We start from the raw sequence: 20,713 nt of genomic DNA, 5'->3' as shown, positions 1-20,713 counted from the left end.
TTGATATTTAGCATTTTCAGAAAGCGTAAAATATACAAGGTGTTGGCCAGGTGCAGTGGCTCATGCCTGTAATCTCAGCACTTTGGGAGGCTGAGGTGGGCGGATCACCTGAGGTCAGGAGTTCGAGACCAGCCTGACCAACATGTGTGAAACCCCATCTCTACTATAAATACAAAAGTTAGCCAGGTGTGGTGGTGTGCGCCTGTAGTCCCAGCTACTCGGGAGACTGAGGCAGGAGAATTACTTGAACCTGGGAAGTGGAGGTTGCAGTGAGCCGAGATCCCGCCACTGCACTCCAGTCTGGGCAACAAGAGCAAGACTCCATCTTAAAAAGAAAAAAAAAATTGCAGTCACTAATGTGAAAGAGGTCTTTGTGTCTCACACATAGCACCTGTCTTAAATTTGAAGCTATGGTGACCAGTAATGGTCCCTTAGACAAATCTAGATGTTAAAATTTTGTTGAACCTCTTCTATTTTAAACATCTTAATTTTGGTTGGAGGCCAGAGGGACTCAAATAATCAGTTCACACAAATATGACAATTACAGTGGTTATATTTGTGCCATTCCCCAACTTCAGAGTATTTTCAAATCATCTGAATATTGAAATTTCAAATACGTTGATTTTTTATAATTTTACAAGTGAGACTTGGTTTTCTTCATTTCATTCCTCTGCATTCCTGATTTTTAAAATATCTTATTTCCCAGTTTATTTTACAGTTGAATAGATTAGTTTTTGTTTTGTTTGTTTTGAGACAGGGTCTTGCTCTGTCACCCAAGGCTGGAGTGCAGTGGCGCGATCATAGCTCACTTGCAGCTTCAGTCTCCTGGGCTCAAGAGATTCTCCCACCTCAAGCTTCCCAAGTAGCTGGGACTACAGGCGCATGTCACCATGCGTGGCTAATTTAAAAAATATATATATTTTTTGAGATGGAGTCTCGCTCTGTTGCCCAGGCTGGAGTGCAGTGGTGCAATCTCAGCTCACTGCAACCTCCGCCTCCCCGGTTCACGCCATTCTCCTGCCTCAGCCTCCCTACTAGCTGGGACTTTAGGTGCCTGCCACCATGCCTGGTTAATTTTTTGTATTTTTTAGTAGAGACGGGGTTTCACTGTGTTAGCCAGGATGGTCTCGATCTCCTGACCTGCCTCGGCCTCCCAAAAGTGCTGGGATTATAGGTGTGAGCCATCGCACCTGGCCTTAAAAATTTTTTGTAGAGACAGGGTTTCAACTATGTTGCCCAGGCTGGTAGAGTTTGTGTTTTTTTTTTTTCCAAGACAGAGTTTTGCTCCTGTTGTCCAGGCTGGAGGGCAATGGCGCGATGGCTCATTGCAACCTCTGCTTCCTGGGTTCATTCTCCTGCCTCAACCTCCCTAGTAGCTGGGATTACAGGTGCCCGCCACCATGCCCAGCTAAATTTTTTTGTCTTTTTAGTAGAGGCAGTGTTTCTCCATGTTGGCCTTGCTGGTCTTGAACTCCTGACCTTAGGTGATCCGTCCATCTTGGCCTCCCAGAGTGCTGCGTTTACAGGCATGAGCCACCGAGCCTGGCTGAGTTTGTTTTTAATTCAAGTCATTCTTGTTGCAAAATTAACAGGTAAGCAGAAAACCCCAAAGTTAAATTGTAACCCCATTGGTAACCACTATCAGGCTTCTTAGGCTTTTTATCATGCTTTCTTGCTTACTCGTTCTCTGTCTTATAGTGGGATCAGAATGTTTTGTATTCATTGTCTACATTATATTGTGAGGTTCTTTTCGTGGGTAAAACTGCATGACATTTTTGGTTTTTTGAACATAAAATCTCATTTATTTTTATGTTTTTCAATAATTTTATCCATTGAGCAGCCTTGTTCAGCCCAGTTTGCTGCATTTGGCTGTGGGCTTGGATTGCACCTTTTGGAAGACTGCACTGTCACTCACCAGGTCTCCAGTCATAGTCAGTAGTTTCCCACTCTCATGATCTGCCCCAAGCTGGCCTACCTAGTTAACCTTTCCTCCTTCTGAAAGGTCATGTTCATGCCTCATCTCCATGTTTTGATTAGGTCTCTTCTTTCAGGCCTGAGCCCTGGTAGAGTTTGACAGTGATGTGCATTTGTCACCTCCAGAGACAGTGACTATTAGAGACATATTTAGGAGACAGTTGAGATGTTACATCTCATGTTCTTGCCAGGAAGGATAATCTTGAATTCAACTCCCAAAAGCCACAGCTGAGCTCAACTGTGGAAAGAATATCCACTGAATTATGCTTGAAGGTACTTCAGTGTACCTGTTTCAGATCTGCAGTGTTTTGTCTTTGGGTGAAGCTAGATCATGAGAAAGCACAATTCTGGCCCTTCTTCCAGTTGTTTTCACTCATCTCACTTTGCATGGCCCCATCAGTTTATATTGCAGTCTTTATCAGAAGTTCCCAAGGGAACCTCTGAGGCTGCTGAGAAAATTTCTTCAAGTTGAGTGACTGGGATCGCTATACCTCTAAGTATACTGGAACTATGTCATTGATGTTTTTGTCTGTCTGCCTTGGCCACTAGGAAGCTCAGAGTCAGGTTTGTATCCAGGGTCTTCCAGCTTGCGCTTAGTGTATTAATCTTCTAGATTGTTTTTAATGGTTTCTGCTCTTTGTCTCAGGTTTTACTATAAAATACATAACACATTTCCTTCCTGTTCTAAATATTACTGTGATCATATTCTTATAGCCAAATCTTTGTTCTCATTTTTATTTTCTATTATTTTTTTATACTGTTGAATCCCTCTGAGCCTTGCCTTTCCCTGCTTCCTCCTCTGTACTCATTTTTGCCAAAATTTGTAAGGGGATAAATTCTTGAAAAGCTTTGCACATTTTGAGGACTTTTTTTTTAATATTTATTATAGTAAAATTCAAATATACATCCAAGTAGAGAGCAATAAGCCCTTGTGTACCTATCACTCAGTTATATCTGTCATTTAGTCATTAACTCGGGGACACTCTTGTTTCATCTGTATCCTTTAATCCTCATTATGCTTTTTTTTGGGGGGGGAGAAGTTTATTAATTGATAGGTGTTACTTTGGGGTAAATGAGGAGGGAGCCAACTAGTATGCTGGGGAACTGTAAGGTTCTTTTTTTTTGAGACAGAGTTTTGCTCTTGTCGCCCAGGCTAGAGTGCAGTGGTGTGATCTCGGCTCACTGCACCCTCCGCCCCCCGGGTTCAAGCAATTCTCCTGCCTCAGCCTCCCAAGTAGCTGGGATTATAGGTGCCTGCCACCATGCCTGGCTAATTTTTGTATTTTTAGTAGATGGGATTTCACCATGTTGGCCAGGCTGGTCTTGAACTCCTGACCTCCGGTGATCCGCCCGCCTCGGCCTCCCAAAGTGTTGGGATTACAGTTGTGAGCCACTGTGCCCTGCCAAGGTTCTTTTCTTTGGGATCCTTTCCTGTCCTTAGAGAAGACCTTTTAGCTTTCTGCCTGAGGAGCTGATGCCTAGTTGTCAGGCTTTCTTCTTGTCAAGATAGCAGTGTTAACTCCTGTCTACAGACATTCACTTAATCCTTTTTACCAATCCCACATCTCACTCCAGCCCTATGCTATACCTGGATTTCTCCATCCCAAGCCCCTTTAGGGTGTCTAGTGCCAGTCTTCTTACTCATTGGCTGTGTCCCCCAGAGTTCTTTTTTATTTTTCCCAATGGTAATGCACTTACTGAGCAGATGCAGCAATCTTCTTACCTGATTGATCCTACATATAACCATTGGCCTAAATGTATGATGGTTTGCCAGCATCAGCAGTAAGACTTTTTTACCCCAGTAGTGGGGTAAAAAACAAGTTCTCTTAAGGCTAGATCTTGATCCCCTGTTCTAAACTGACCAACTTAATCTGAAAATAGTTTGCAGCATGTAAATATTTTAGGATTACAGCCATCTGTATACACACTTAAAAGTAGTTTTGCTACCATTACCTTAGTCTAAAAGAGTCATCTAAGAATGCCAAACGTTATTTTGTTCGAATGCCATGGTTATTTTAATTTAAAAGCATTTATTTCAAAGCTGCTTCTCTCTTTACAACAGTAGAACTCTGGCAGCGAATTAAGAGGTCAAAGATTCAGTGAAACTGTGGCTAATTTCTGGTTCCAGTCTGGGAGCTCTCTTTGTACTATGATCAAAATGGAGTTTTGCCAGCTGCCCAGGGTAATAGCCTTGCAGGTCTCTTCCTTGTTGAGCAATGAATATAAGTTCCACATGGCTGGAGAGGCCTCACAATCACGGCAGAAGGTGAAAGAGGAGCAAAGGCATGTCTTACATGGTGGCAGGCAAGCCTCTTCTCATTATACTTTTAACATTATTTGGCCGGGTGCGGTGCTTCATGCCTGTAATCCCAGCACTTTGGGAGGCCAAGGTGGGCGGATCACTTAAGGTCAGAAGTTCAAGACCACCCTGGCCAACATGGTGAAACCTTACCTGTACTAAAAATACAAAAATTAGCAGGGCATGGTGGCACACACCTGTAATCCCAGCTACTCGTAATTCCAGCTACTCGGGAAGCTGAGGAGGAATTGTTTGAACCGGGGAGGTGGAAGTTGCAGTGAGCCAGGATTGCGTCACAGCACTCCAGCCTGGGTGACAGAGCGAGACTCTGTCTCAAATAAATAAATAAATAAAAATAAAAAAATAAATTAGCCAGATATGGTGGCTCATGCCTGTAGTCCCAGCAGTGTGAGAGGCTGAGATGGGAGGATCACTCGGGAAGTCGAGACTACAGTGAGCCACGATTGTACCACTGTATCCAGCCTGGGTGATAGAGCGAGACCCTATCAAAAATAAAAAACAAAAAAACTTACAAGTCAACAGATGCTTATTGAATTCTTCCTAAGTATCAGACACTGTTCAAGTTCTGGGGAATCCGCAGTGAACAAGGCTAAGCCCCTGCTTTCTTTCATTTTTTAATTTTTAATTTTAATTTTTTTTTTAGAGACAGAGTCTCACTTTGTCACTTAGGCTGCCAGGCTTGAGTGCAGTGATGCATTCTCAGCTCACTGCAACCTTCGCCTCCTGGGTTCAGGTGATTCTCGTGCCTCAGTTTCCCGTGTAGCTGGGATTACAGGCACTACCACACCCAGCTAATTTTTGTAGTTTTAGTAGAGACGGGGGTTTCACCATGTTGGCCAGGCTGGTCTCAAACTCCTGACCTCAAGTGATCTGCCTGCCTTGGCCTCCCAAAGTGCTGGGATTACAGGCATGAGCCACTGGGCCCTGGCCCTCTGGAGTGTTTTGAGCAGGGTAGTGACATTAGTGATCTGTGCTTTAGAAAGATGTATCGAGGATGGAGTGAGGCAGGAATGAATAGAGGCATTCCTGCTGTCCCCATGGTCAGTGAGGGGAGAGTAGCCAGGGCGATGACGATGGTTCGTCAGGTTGGGGATCTGATTTGGAGGTAAAACTGTTGCAACCAGCTGTTTCAGATGTGGGCTTGTTGTAGGATGTTTCCTAAACTTTGGGCCCAAGCAGTAAACAGGGTAGCTAGTAGTATAATTAACTGAGATGGCTGGGGAAGAACAGATACTTAGGAGAAATCAAGAGTTCTGTGTTTGGTCTTGTTAGATTTGAAGTACTTTTTTTTTTTTTTTTTTTTTTTTTGAGACGGAGTCTTGCTCTGTCCCCCAGGCTGGAGTGCAGTGGCCGGATCTCAGCTCACTGCAAGCTCCTCCTCTCGGGTTCACGCCATTCTCCTGCCTCAGCCTCCCGAGTAGCTGGGACTACAGGCGCCCGCCACCTCGCCCGGCTAGTTTTTTGTATTTTTTAGTAGAGACGGGTTTTCACCGTGTTAGCCAGGATGGTCTCGATCTCCTGACCTCATGATCCACCCGTCTCAGCCTCCCAAAGTGCTGGGATTACAGGCTTGAGCCACCGCGCCCGGCCAGATTTGAAGTACCTATTAGGCATTTGAGTGGAGATACCAAGTGGAAATAGTGTAAATAAGGAGCTTAGGGGAGAGGCTTGAGAGGTGTATATGTGAGAGACATCAGCAAACAGATGAGACTTGGACTCAGGAGTCAGGCTGAGAAGCCCTGGGGAGAAAGGGTAGATGAGGAAAGCTGGCCAGGAACAAAGCCTATAGGGAAGCAGTAAGGGAGGCTGAGAAGCACAACCTTCTAGGACACTAGTAGGGACATGATGTCACTCACAACTAGGAAATAAGTAGGCGTTTTTCTTTTTCTTTCTTTTTTTTTTTTTTTTGAGACGGAGTTTCGCTCTTGTTGCCTAGGCTGGAGTGCAATGGCGCGATCTTGGCTCACCGCAACCTCCGCCTCCCGTGTTCAAGTGATTCTCCTGCCTCAGTCTCCTAAGTAGCTGGGATTACTGGCATGTGCCACCACGCCTGGCTAATTTTTTGTATTTTTAGTAGAGACGGGGTTTCACCGTGTTAGCCAGGGTGGTTGTAGGCGTTTCTCATTTCAGCATAGTGTCTTCATGGTCAGCCCTTTGAGTGGCTGCCTCTGATGGTGTTTGATCATAAGTCATAACTCATCCATGAAGGTGTTTTACAGTCTGTCTTCAAGCAGTCAGGTCCTTAGATTGAAAGAATGGAGGCTTCACTGCGTGTGCCTTTGCTACACACATAGTGGATGGGACAGAGGCTGTCAGATGACTGTTTTACAGAAAAACCTTTGACAAGTTGTATGGTAAACTAGTTAAAAGAATAAGCTGATCTTGTCTCTACTAAGAAATACAAAAAACTAGCCGGGCGAGGTGGCGGGCGCCTGTAGTCCCAGCTACTCGGGAGGCTGAGGCCGGAGAATGGCGTGAACCCGGGAGGCGGAGCTTGCAGTGAGCTGAGATCCGGCCACTGCACTCCAGCCTGGGCTACAGAGCGAGACTCCGTCTCAAAAAAAAAAAAAAAAAAGAATAAGCTGATCTTTTAGCTAAGACGAAGGGTTACAGTTTAGGAAGATAAAAAAGATGGATGGTGGTGATGGCTGCACAATAATATTGTCACTGGTTATAGTAAACATCTAAATCTGAGTGGTAGATTGCCTTTTTGTTGTTGTTGTTGTTGTTGTTGTTGTTTTGAAACGGAGTCTCACTCTGTCGCCCAGGTTGGAGTACAGTGACATGATCTCAGCTCAGTGCAACCTCTGCCTCCTGGGTCTCCTGTCTCAGCCTCCCAAGTAGCTGAGATTATAGGTGCCTACCACCAAGCCCGGCTAATTTTTATAGTTTTAGTAGAGATGGGGTTTCACCATGTTGCTCAGGCTGGTCTCGAATTCCTGACCTCAAGTGATTTGTCTGCCTCGGCCTCCCAGAGTCCTAGGATTATAGGAGTGAGCCACCGGGCCCGGCCTAGACTGCTCTTTTTTTTTTTTTTTTTTTTTTTGAGATGGAGTCTCGCTGTGTTGCCCGGGCTGGAGTGCAGTGGCTGGATCTCAGCTCACTGCAAGCTCCGCCTCCTGGGTTTTTACGCCATTCTCCTGCCTCAGCCTCCCGAGTAGCTGGGACTACAGGCGCCCGCCACCTCGCCCGGCTAGTTTTTTTTGTATTTTTAGTAGAGACGGGGTTTCACCGTGTTAGCCAGGATGGTCTCGATCTCCTGACCTCGTGATCCGCCCGTCTCGGCCTCCCAAAGAGCTGGGATTACAGGCTTGAGCCACCGCGCCCGGTCTAGACTGCTCTTAAATGGGTTAAAACAAATTATTTTGTTGGGAGGTGCTGGGGAATCAACTCTGTCATGGAAATGTTCCCCGGGCTGGGAGTTGGAACCAGAGTGTTGACTGTTGTCATTTGCTACATGACCTGGGTCATCTGGCATGACCCTCCCTAAGCCTCAGTTTCTTCCTTACCAATAGGATATTGTGCTGGAGGATCCCATCTCTCCTAGCTCTGAAATCTGGTAACTTTCTGTTCCTTTGCCTCTATAAATGTCTGGAAAGCAAGCATGTTCCAGTCTTAGAAGTGACTGTGAACATTTGGAAGAATTGTGTGGTCCCAGTGCATATCACAGTCCACAGCTGTCCTGTTAGCTGGAAAGTTTTACTTAGTACCAGATTATAGATATGAAAAAGAAGCAACTAAAACTTGCAGTAGGACTTAGAATTTGAAACAGAAACAAAATCTTTGTTTTTTAGACTTTGACCAAATATTTGGGAATGAGCACCATGTAGATGTGATTTGTTTATCTGTGAGGCTTCACACATTGTGACTTGACAGGCACCCACAGCACTTAGGTTTGTGAGCCCAGAGTACCACCCTTTGCCTTCAAGAGTGTGAAGGGAGTCTTAGGGCCAGTGGTGAGCAGGATGAAAGGCTCTTAGAAGCTGGTGGGCATGAAGCGGGTACAGAGGGGAGGCTCTCCTGGGAGATAAGGTGGTGAAAGGGGCTGGTGAAGTCTGGTGTGCTGGAGAGAGCTCTAGGGGCTCCTGGACCCTGACCCCAAGGAAAAGGGGCCCAGGTGAGCCTCATCTCTTGGCTGTCTTCTTTGCTACTTTTCCCCTCACACACTCCTCCTCTCTTTGCACTCTCTGTGTTTGGAACCATCTTCCATGCAATGTTTATATTGAGTTCTTGCTGGGTGCAGTGACTCATGCCTGTAATCCTAGCACTTTGGGAGGTCGTGGCGGGTGGATCACGTGGTCAGGAGTTTAAGACCAGCCTGGCCAAGGTGGTGAAACCCCGTATCTACTAAAAATATGAAAATTAGCTGGGCACAGTGGCAGGTGCCTATAATCCCAGCTATTCGGGAGGCTGAGGCAGGAGAATCGCTTGAACCTGAGGGCGGGGGTTGGGTTGCAGTGAACTGAGATTGTGCCACTGCACTTCAGCCTGGGGGACAGAGTGAGAGTCCGTCTCAAAACAAAAAACAGAGTTCTTGAAGTGTTGCAGGAAGTCAGGGACCCGAACAGAGGGACTGGCTGTCGTGGTGACAGAGGAACATAAATTGTGAAGATTTCATTTTAATATGAACATATTTCAGTTCCCAAAATGAATACTTTTATAATTTCTTTTTTTTTTTTTTGAGACGGAGTCTCGCTCTGTCGCCCAGGCTGGAGTGCAGTGGCGCGATCTCGGCTCACTGCAAGCTCCGCCTCCCGGGTTCATGCCATTCTCCTGCCTCAGCCTCCTGAGTAACTGGGACTACAGGCGCCCGCCACCGCGCCCGGCTAATTTTTTGTGTTTTTAGTGGAGACGGGGTTTCACCGTGGTCTCGATCTCCTGACCTTGTGATCCGCCTGCCTCGGCCTCCCAAAGTGCTGGGATTACAGGCGTGAGCCACCGCGCCCGGCTTACTTTTATAATTTCTTACGCCTGTCTTTAATCTCTTAATCCTGTTATCTTCGTAAACTGAGGATGTACGTCACCTCAGGATCACTATTGTGTTAGCTGTACAAATTGATTGTAAGATGTGTGTTTGAACAATATGAAATCAGTGCACCTTGAAAAAAAACAGATTAACAGCGATTTTAGGGAACAAGGGAAAACAGCCATAAGGCCTGACTGCCTGTGGGGTCTGGCAGAATAAAGCCATTATTTTTCTTCTTGCAGAGGGACGATATCGTTAAATTCTTTCCCTAGCAAGGAATATTAATAATTAATACCCTGGGAAAGGAATGCATTCCTGGGGGAAGGTCTATAAACAGCCGCTCTGAGAGTGTCTGTCTTATGCGGTTGAGATAAGGACTGAGCTATACCCTGGTCTCCTGCAGTACTCTCAGGTTTACTAGGATTGGGAAACCCTGCCCTGATAAATTTGAGGTCAGACTGGTTCTCTGCTCTCGAACCTTGTTTTCTGTTAAGATGTTTATCAAGACGGTACATGCACAACTGAACATAGACCCTTATCAATAGTTCTGAATTTGCCTTTGTCCTATTTCCTCAGAAGCATATGATCCTTGTTCTCCTTTTTGCCCTTTGAAGCATGTGATCTTGTGGCCTACTCCCTGTTCTTGCACCCCCTCCCCTTTTGAAATCCTTATTAAAACTTGCTGGTTTTGTGGCTCTGGTGGGCATCACACTCCTACCGATATGTGATGTCACCCCTAGAGGCCAAGCTGTAAAATTCCTCTCTTTGTACTCTTTCTCTTTATTTCTCAGCCGGCCAACACTTACGGAAAATTGAAAGAACCTATGCTGAAATACTGGGGGTGGGTTCCCCCAATGTTGAAGTAGTAATACAAGACTCATCACATCTCCCATTTTGGGATTTGATTGTATAAAATGTGAAGAGCTTTGATGCCCTCCAGCAAAGCACACTTCTTGTGGGAAATCAGGCAAAAGGTCTTCAGCCTGTGTAGCCTGATATGCTCATGTGTAGCTGGTGGCAGGAGGCTGTTCCTGGCTGTGCTCCTACGAGTACCTGCTGGGGCTGAGGCTGAGGGCCCTCTGTCCATGGGCCAAGAGTCTGATTGTGAAATGACAAGGCTGTCCCCATGGGCTCTCAAGTTTCTAGCTTTAAAACGGGTTCTTGGCTGGGTACAGTGGCTCACACCTGTAATCCCAGTACTTTGGGAGGCCAAGGAGGGCAGATCACTTGAGGTCAGGAGTTCGAGACCAGCCTGATGTGAAACCCTGTCTCTACTAAAAATAAAAAATTAGCTGGGCATCGTGGCGCATGCCTGTAATCCCGGCTACTTGTGAGGCTGAGGCAAGAGAATCGCTTGAGCCTGGGAGGCTGAGGTTGCAGTGAGCCGAGATCACACTATTGCACTTCCGCCTGGGCAACAAGAGTGAAACTCTGTCTCAAAATAAATAAACAAATAAATAAAAACAAATAAAACTGATTCTTAGCAACAGAGGTTCAGTCCCTTTGTTAGTCATTCCTGACCAGATCAAGAGGGAGTAAGAATGTAGGTAGCTGGCATTGTGGAATAAAATCTTTAATATGTTTGTTGGTGTTCTGCTGTGAAGAGGGTTGACATTATGCACGTGGTTATTTGTGACAACCATTACAACCAATTAATATAATTTGGTCTTCCTTCAGTTTGGGTGGTGTTGTGCCATACCAACAGTTACTCTAAAATGTACCAATACTCATCCTCTTGAATATGTGTGTTTTTAGGCTTTAAATTCTCTGAAATCAGTTTTTGTTCATTAACTGAAATTCCTTTATTTTTTCCATACTATTTAATTATTATTATTTTTTTGAGACAGAGTTTCACTCCTGTTGCCCAGGCTGGAGTGCAGTGGTGCGATCTCGGCTCACTGCAACCTCTGCCTCCTGGATTCAAGCGATTTTCCTGCCTCAGCCTCCCGTGTAGCTGGGATTACAGGCACGTGCCACCACGCCCAGCAAATTTTTGTATTTTGAGTAGAGACGGGGTTTCACCGTGTTGGCCAGGCTGGTCTTGAACTCCTGACCTCGTGATCCACCTGCCTTGGTCTCCCAATGTGCTGGGATTACAAGCATGAGCCACTGTGCCCGGCCACGCCCTGCTAATTTTTGTATTTTTAGTAGAGATGGGGTTTCACCATGTTGGCCAGGCTGGTCTTGAACTCCAGACCTCAGGTGATCTGCCCGCCTCGGCCTCCCAAAGTGCTGGGATTACAGGCGTGAGCCACTGTACCTGACCTTTTTTCTTTTTTTTTTTTTTTTTTTTTTTTTTTTTTGAGACGGAGTCTCGCTCTGTAGCCCAGGCTGGAGTGCAGTGGCCGGATCTCAGCTCACTGCAAGCTCCGCCTCCCGGGTTCACGCCATTCTCCGGCCTCAGCCTCCCGAGTAGCTGGGACTACAGGCGCTGCCACCTCGCCCGGCTATTTTTTGTATTTCTTAGTAGAGATGGGGTTTCACCGTGTTAGCCAGGATGGTCTCGATCTCCTGACCTCGTGATCCGCCCATCTCGGCCTCCCAAAGTGCTGGGATTACAGGCTTGAGCCACCGCGCCCGGCCCTGACCTTTTTTCAATACTATTAACTTGATCTGCTGAAAATTCTCCCAGGTTACTGGCTAATTTTGAAGCTTAAGAGAAGCAGTTTTCTGCCCTGAGCATTGGTCCACTTGACAACTTCCAGGAAAACATTCCCCCAAAGGAATGAATTGTTTGCACCAGTGAACTAGTTTAGCACAGTGAGCAGTCCTGTAGTGACTTTCTGCTCGCCACCAGGTGAGGTGCTGGGTGCTCTAGGGAACTCAAGGTGATTCAGTTATGCCCTTCTCCCGAAGGGGAACACAGTCAGTCCGGGAGGCTGAGAGTCGGAATGAGCAAGGTGGAAATTCATAGTTAGAGAAGCTCAGAGAAGAGGACTGCTGCTTCCACAGGAGACTTTGTTCATTATTTTTTAATTTCAGCTTTTCAATGTAGAAATACATTTATGTGACACAAAATTGGAAAGGTAAACCAGTATACATGGGAAAGTTTCCCTTCCATCCTGCACCTGGCTACCAGATCCTCTCCCTAGAGGCTGCTGGTGCTGCTACTTCTCATGTGTCCATTCCCAGATGTGTTGTGCATTTATAGACAAATAAGCAGAGACTTCTGTTCTCTTACATGAAAGTAGCACGCTGTTCCCTTGCTTTTTTCTCTGAATGTTTATTTATGATAGTTTATCATTAATACATTTCCTCATTGTCTTTTTTTTTTTTTTGACGGAGTCGCCCAGGCAGGAGTGCAATGGTGTGATCTTGGCTCACTGCAACCCCCGCCTCCCGAGTTCAGGTGATTCTCTTGCCTCAATCTCCTGAGTAGCTGGGACTACAGGCCTGCACACCACCATACCCAGCTAATTTTTTATATTTTTGGTAGAGACGGGGTTTTATCATGTTGTCCAGGTTAGTCTCAAACACCTGACCTCAAGTGATCCGCCCGCCTCAGCCTCCCAAAGTGCTGGGATTACAGGCATTGAGCTACTGCACCCAGCCCCTCGTCTTTTATAACTAGATAATATTCCATTTTCAGGATGTCCTTTAATTTATTTAGTCAGAGCTCTATTGATGGAATTGTAGAGGAATTTTAAGTTTTGTTAGTACAGACAGCACTGGGATGAGTAACTTTCTGTGTGCATCAGTCAAGTATATCTGTCCAGTTACTTACCAGAGGCAGAAGTGCTGAGTTGATGAGGATTTGCTTTTGTAATTTTGATAACTCTTACCAGATAAACCTCCATAGCAGTTTTATCCACATGTGCTCCTAAGCAGTGTGTGGCAATGCTTGTTTATTCACACCCTCTCCAACACTGTGGTACCACACAGTTTGATCTTTGCCATTGTGATGGGTGAAAAATTAGTTTCTCTGTTTAGATTCCACCACCCCCCCCCAAACTTTTTAGTGTAACCTACAGAAAAGTTGAAAGAGTAGTAGAATGAACACTCCTATTATCTCAGGAGGAGTTTTAATTTGTCTCTGTTTGGTTGCAGTGAGGTTGAAGGACCATTTACGTTTTATTTTTTGTGAAAAAAACTATTCAAGCTGGGCATGGTGGCTCAGGCCTGTAATCCCAGCACTTTGGGAGGCCAAGGTGGGCGGATTGCTTGAGTTCAAGAGTTTGAGACCAGCCGGGGCAACCTGGCAAAACCCCATCTGTAAAAAATACAAAAATTAACTGGGCATGGTTGTGTGTGCTTGTAGTCCCAGCTGCTCAGGAGGCTGAGGTGGGAGGATTGCTTGAGCCTGGGAGGTCAAGGCTGCAGTGACCTGAGATCATGCCACTGCACTCCAGCCAGGGTGAGACCTTGTCTCAAAAAAACCCCACAAAAACCCTATTCGTATCCTTGACCACTTTTCTGTTGGGCTTTTTTTGTTTGTTTGTTTGAGGTGGAGTCTCATCTCCGTCACCCAGGCGGGAGTGTAGTGGCTCAATCTCAGCTCACTGCAACCTCCACCTCCCGTGTTCAAGCGATTCTCCTGTCTCAGCCTCTCGAGTAGCTGGGATTATAGGCATGCACCACCATGGCTGGCTAATTTTTGTATTTTTAGTAGAGACAGGGTTTCACCATGTTGGCCAGGCTGGTCTTGAACTCCTGGATCCACCCACCTCAGCCTCCCAAAGCACTGGGATTATAGGTGTAAGCCACTGTGCCTAGCTGGGCTTTGGTGTTTTTAAATTGATTTTGTCAAAATTGCTTATATATGTGGGAACTTAACACCTTGTCAGCGATATGAATTGAAGTTGTGTTTTTCCAGATCTTATTTATCTTTTTTTTTTTTTGAGATGGAGTCTCACTTTGTTGCCCAGGCTAGAGTATAATAGCATGATCTTGGATGATTCCAGCTCACTGCAACCTCTGCCTCCTGGGTTCAGGTGATTCTCCTGCCTCAGCCTCCTGAGTAGCTGAGATTACAGGCTACTGCCACCACACCTGGCTAATTTTTCTATTTTCAGTAGAGATGGGGTTTCACCATGTTGGCCAGGCTGGTCTTGAACTCCTGACCTCGTGATCCGCCCTCCTCAGCCTCCCAAAGTGCTGGGATTACAGGTCTGAGCCACTGCGCCCGGCCTTCTTTATCTTTTTACTTAAAATAATTTTGTTGTGAAATATTTGTTTATTAACTAATTATATAGATTGGTTTTTACTTTTAAGGCTTTTGAGTTCTATGTCATACCTAGAAAGATCTTCCCTAGTAGAAGATTGTGAAAAATTATCCTGTGGGGTTTTTTGTGTTTTTGTTTGTTTGTTTTGTTTTTTTTGAGACATTTTCATTCTTGTTGCCCAGGCTGGAGGGCAGTGGCATGATCTTGGCTCACTGCAACCTCCACCTCCTGGGTTCAGGCGATTCTTCTGCTTCAGCCTCCCAGGTAGCTGGGATTACAGGCGCCCACCACCACGTCCGGCTAATTTATTTTTGTATTTTTTGTAGAGATGGTGTTTCACCATATTAGCCAGGCTGATCTCGAATTCCTAACCTCAGACACTTTGGTCTTCCAAAGTGCTGGGATTATAGGTGTGAGGCACCTCACCTGGCCTATCCTGTGGTTTTTTTTTTTTTTTTTTTTTGAGACGGAGTCTCACTCTGTCGCCCAGGCTGGGGTGCACTGGCCGGATCTCAGCTCACTGCAAGCTCTGCCTCCCGGGTTTACGCCATTCTCCTGCCTCAGCCTCCCGAGTAGCTGGGACTACAGGCACCCACCACCTCGCCCGGCTAGTTTTTTGTATTTTTTAGTAGAGATGGAGTTTCACCGTGTTAGCCAGGATGGTCTCGATCTCCTGACCTCGTGATCCACCTGTCTCGGCCTCCCAAAGTGCTGGGTTTACAGGCTTGAGCCACCGCGCCCGGCCTCCTGTGGTTTTTTAAAGTAATTTTTTTTTTTTTTAATTGAGACAGAGTCTTGCTCTGTCGCCCAGACTGGAGTGCAGTGACATGATCTCGGCTCACTGCAACCTCCGCCTCCCAGGTTAAAGTGATTCTCCTGTCTCAGCCTCCTGAGTAGCTGAGACTACAGGCGCATGCTACCATGCCTGGCTGATTTTTGTATTTTTAGTAGAGACAGGGTTTCGCCATATCGGTCAGGCTGGTCTTGAACTCCTTACCTCAGGTGATCCACCTGTCTTGGTCTCCCAAAGTGCTGGGATTATAGGCGTGAGCCACTGTACCTGGCCTAAAGTAATTTTTTTTTTTTTTTTTTTTTTTTTGAGATGGAGTCTCGCTCTGTCGCCCAGGCTGGAGTGCAGTGGCGCTATCTCGGCTCACTGCAAGCTCCGCCTCCCGGGTTCACGCCATTCTCTCGCCTCAGCCTCCCGAGCAGCTGGGATTACAGGCGCCCACCACACGCCCGGCTAGTTTTTTGTATTTTTTTTAGTAGAGACGGGGTTTCACCATGTTAGCCAGGATGGTCTCGATCTCCTGACCTCGTGATCCTCCCGCCTAGGCCTCCCAAAGTGCTGGGATTACAGGCGTGAGCCACTGCGCCCGGCCAGTAATTTTTATATTTCATATTTTACCTTTAAATCTTTATTTGGAATTCATTTTTATTTTGAGGCAGGGTCTTGCCCTGTTGTCCAGACTGGAGCACAGTAGTGTGATCATCGCTCACTACAGCCTGGACCTTGCCAGGCTCGGGTAATCCACCCACTTCAGCCTCCTGAGTAGCTGGGACTACAGGTGTGCATCACCATGCCCAGCTAATTTTTGTACTTTTGGTAGAAGAGGGGTTTTGCCATGTTGCCCACGCTGGTCTTGAACTCCTGGGCTCAGGTGATCTGTCTGCCCTGACTTCCCAAAGTGCTAGGATTATAGGCCTGAGCCACTGTGCTTGGTCCTATTTGGAATTTTGATGTGAAGTGTTAGATCCAATTTAATTTTTTTTCTGTGGCTACCCATTTGTTGCAACACCTTTTATTGCACAATTAATCTTTCTCCCACTTGTTTATCATTTACTGTATATAATATACTTTGTCATATGTGTACATTTTGGTCTATTCCTGGACATTCTGTTCTGTTACATTAATCTGTGTATTTGTGGTAGGACCACACTGTTTTAATTACTCTAGCATGTTTTGTTATTTGGTGAAGTTAGTTCCCTTTCATCATCTTTATTTTTCAGAATTTTCTTGGCTATATTTGTTTTTCTTTTTTTTGAGACGGAGTCTCACTCTGTCACCCAGGCTGGAGTGCAGTGGCTGGATCTCAGCTCACTGCAAGTTCTGCCCCCCGGGTTCACGCTATTCTCCTGCCTCAGCCTCCCGAGTAGCTGGGACTACAGGCGCCCGCCACCTCGCCCGGCTAGTTTTTTTTTGTTGTATTTTTTAGTAGAGACGGGGTTTCACCATGTTAGCCAGGATGGTCTCGATCTCCTGACCTCGTGATCCGCCCATCTCGGCCTCCCAAAGTGCTGGGATTACAGGCGTGAGCCACCGCGCCCGGCCGGCTATATTTGTTTTTCTATATAAACTTTAAGTTTGTTTAGTTAAAGAAGTCCTATTTTTATTGGGACTGTGTTACATTTCTAGATGAATGTAGGAAGAGTGACATTTTGGTTATGTTATATTGACTCTTCCTCATTAAGAATGTGGCATGCTTTTCTTTTTGTTGAAGTCATCTTTTCTGTCTTTCCGAGTTTCAGAGATTTGTTTTGGTTTCTTTCTTTTTTTCTTTTCTTTTTTTTTTTTTTTGAGATGGAGTCTTTTTTTCTTTTTTTTTTCTTTTTTTTTTTTTTTTTGAGACGGAGTCTTGCTCTGTCACCCAGGCTGGAGTGCAGTGGCCGGATCTCAGCTCACTGCAAGCTCCTCCTCTCGGGTTCACGCCATTCTCCTGCCTCAGCCTCCCGAGTAGCTGGGACTACAGGTACCCGCCACTTCGCCCGGCTAGTTTTTTTTGTATTTTTTAGTAGAGATGGGGTTTCACCGTGTTAGCCAGGATGGTCTTGATCTCCTGACCTCGTGATCCACCCGTCTCGGCCTCCCAAAGTGCCGGGATTACAGGCTTGAGCCACCGCGCCCGGCCGAGATGGAGTCTTGCTCTGTCACCCAGCCTGGAGTGCAGTGGTGCAATCCCGGCTCACTGGAACCTCCGACTCCCGGGTTCAAGTGATTCTTCTGCCTCAGTTTCCTGAGTAGCTGGAATTACAGGAACGTGCCACAACGCCTGGCTAATTTTTGTCTTTTTAGTAGAGATGGGGTTTTGCCATGTTGGCTAGGCTGGTCTGTAACTCCTGACCTCAGGTGATCCGCCCACCTCGGCCTCCCAAATTGCTGGGATTACAGGAGTGAGCCACCGCGTCCTGCTGGGAGTTTCAGAGATTTCTTACATTTCTTTTTATTTTCAAGTTTTTGGTTTTGTTATTTTAGTGTTACTGAATCGTTATAATCAATATTATCATTATTTTATTTTCTGCCTGCTTGTTGGTGATGTATGTGAAGGCATTGATATATATTAGTTTTCACTATCTTATGGTGATTCTTTTAACAACTGTAAAAGGTTTTCAGTTGATTATCTTGGATTTTGTATATAATATCATTTACAAAAATGATAATTTAACTTTTTCCTTTCCAGTTGTATACCTGTGTTTTCTTTCTCTTGCCTAATTGTGATAACTAGTAGCTCCACAATAGTAATAAATAATGGTGGTTAAATGCATAGCCTGTATGGCCCCTGACGTTAGTGAGAACACTTCTAGTGTATTCCCATTGGGCTTGATTTTTAGCTTTGAGATTGAGAAAGATGTAAATATTTAGTTGAAGTCTGTATTTTATATATATGTGTATGTATATATTTTTATTATTTTTCGAGACAGAGTCTCACTCTGTCATCCGGGCTGGAGTGCAGTGGCACAGTCTTGGCTCACTGTAACCTCTGCCTCCTGGGTTCAAGCGATTCTCCTGCCTCAGCCACCCAAATAGTTGGGATTACAGGTGCCCGCCACCATGCCTGACTAATTTTTGTGTTTTTTAGTGGAGACAGGGTTTCACCATGTTGGCCAGGCTGGTCTTGAACTCCTGACCTCAAACGATTCACTTGCCTTGGCCTGCCAAAGTGCTGGGATTACAGGTGTGAGCCACTGTGCCTGGCCTATATGTATGTATTTATGTATGTATGTAAATCAACATACACATATCTACTAAGCATTTGTCTATTTTTATTTTAAAAGGATGAGGGTTGAATTTTGTCAGATGTCTTCAGCATTGACAGAGATGATCTCTGTTAACATGTTGAACATAACATTGTTTTAACATTAGTACTTACCTGTTTCTGGCACAAAATGAATAGGATGATGTTTAGAGAAGGCTTATGGAGGAAATGGCATTTTATCTAGTTCCTGAAGGCTGAATAGAGAAAATTAGAGGTGGGAATTAGAGTGGGAAGATGGGAAAAGGGCATTCAGTAAAGAGAGAGCCTTGACTGCAAAGGTGTGGAAAGTGGGAATGCAGGTTATTTGAGGGAAGAATGCCAGCAACCCAACATGACTGTGATATTCATGGGGGCCTTCTAGATGGGTAACATGGGGGCAGGTTACACCTCCGGGCTTCAGATTCTTCATCTGTGGAATTGAAATAGTAAAAGTTGTTATTAGTTTAAGGGTTGTTATAAGGATTCAGGAGATAATGTAGGCAAAAGTCTTAGGCCAGAGGCTGACACATGGTTTGTAAATACTAGTTATTTTTATGGCAAGAGAATAAAGCTGGAAAGAGGTTTCAGTATATTTTGAGTGTGCCTGTATAATAAGCAAAGAAGTGTGGCCTCAAATGTGCAGGCACTAGAGAGCCATTCAAGACTTTTGTGCAAGGGGTGACCTAAGCAGGTCTTTTTTTTTTTTTTTCCCCATTAAAATATATTTTTTTAAAGAGATGGGGTCTCACTATGTTGCCCAGGCTGGTCTCGAACTTCTGGGCTCAAGCAGTCCTCCCATCTTAGCCTCCCAAAGTGCTGGGATTACAGGTGCGAGCTACCGCGCCTGGCCATGAGCAGGTCTTTATTTTAGGAAGCTGTCCACACTGACCGTGTGGGAAGAGAAACCAGAAGTGAAGTGCAAATGTAGGTAGCAAAATCAGGTAGGAGATTATTAGAATTTTTCAGGCTGGTGGTTTTGGATATCTGCCACTAGTCCAGTTCATTTTTTTATTTTTTATTTTTTAAGATAGGCCTTGCTCTTTTGCCCAGGCTAGAGTGCAGTGGTGGAATCACAGCTTACTGTAGCCTTGACCTCCTGGGCTCAAGCAATCCTTCCCACTCAGCCTCCCAAGTAGCCAGGACTCCAGTCATGAGCCACCACACTTGGCTAATTTTAAAACTTTTTTTTGTAGAGACAGGTTCTCTGTATGTTGCCCAGGCTGGTCTTGAACTTTCCTGGCCTCAAGCAATCTTCCTGCCTCAGCCTCCAAAACTGCTGGGATTGCAGACTTTAGTTAGCTACAGTGCCTGCCCTGCTAGTCCAGTTTAGACATGTTCCAGATGTGGGCACCATAGAGTTGACTGAGGCAACTCTTGGGCTCCAGGGTTTGGTAGGGCAGTGTTTCTCAAACTTGAGCATATCAGTGTCAACTGGAGGGTGTGTTAAATACAGATTGCTGGGCCTCACCCCCAGATTTTCTGATTCACCAGGTCTGGGATAGGCCCAATAATTTGCATTTCTAACAAGGATTTAGATTGGGACATTTGTGAAGAACAGGATGGATGAAGTGTTCCTTGTCTATTATTTCATTCAGAGAGATGGGATTATTAGCTGTCTCTCTTTCTTCCAGAATGCCTGAGGTGCTTTGTATCACAGTTAGAAATTGAGAAGATATGTACTGAACACTGTCCTGATAATATCTGATCCTGGTTGGGTTGGTTGGTTTGCTCATCACTTATTCAACAAGTGGTTTGTTTTCAAAGACAGGGTCTATGTTGCCCAGGCTGGCATAGAACTGGGCTCAAGGGATTGTCCCACCTCAGTCTCCTGAGTAGCTGGGAGTATAGGTGCATTTAATAAAAATTTAACATACCAAGTACTATTAAAGACCCTGAAGAACAGACAGGGAGTTTATTTATAGTCTCGACAGAGGACAGATAGTAAACTAGGGAATGAGTCATTTGTACAGTTACAGAGTTTTAAATGCACTGAAAAAGAAGAAATAGGCTCTGTAAGGAACAATAGAGAGAACTACTGGAAGACAGGGGAGGTCTTTTTGTAGAAATCATATTTCAGCTGAGACTTGAAGAGGAAAAAGAACCAGCCTATAAAGAGAAGAGGGAATAGAGGACGGAACAGTATGTGCCAGGCCCCTGAGATGGGAATGAGGTTGGCACACATAAGGCATTGGAAGAGAGCAGAATGGAGAGGTGACATGAGGTGAAGTTGGGGAGGACCGGGGTGGGTTGTGCAGAGCCCTGGGAGCTAGGGAGAGGC

General features: G+C 45.4%; 1 protein-coding gene across 31 annotated transcripts in view; it reads left to right on the top strand.

Annotated features, from left to right (window-relative positions):
* SCAP (SREBF chaperone) overlaps positions 1-20,713 on the top strand; it is a 69,247-nt gene that overhangs the window by 4,607 nt on the left and 43,927 nt on the right. For 2 of the 31 annotated variants that reach the window (XM_077992448.1, XM_077992439.1), the window contains exon 1: positions 1,429-1,592. The exons of the other annotated variants lie outside the window; for them this stretch is intronic. The gene's annotated coding sequence lies outside the window, so the exon portion shown is untranslated. Of the gene's footprint in view, positions 1-1,428; positions 1,593-20,713 lie in introns of those variants that run through there. 31 annotated transcript variants of the gene reach the window in all.

Source organism: Macaca mulatta, chromosome 2 (genome assembly GCF_049350105.2).
Source record: "Macaca mulatta isolate MMU2019108-1 chromosome 2, T2T-MMU8v2.0, whole genome shotgun sequence".
NCBI classification, from domain to species: domain Eukaryota; kingdom Metazoa; phylum Chordata; class Mammalia; order Primates; family Cercopithecidae; genus Macaca; species Macaca mulatta.
The sequence above is the reverse complement of the archived record's forward strand: the minus strand, read 5'-3'. Positions and strand labels throughout refer to the sequence as shown.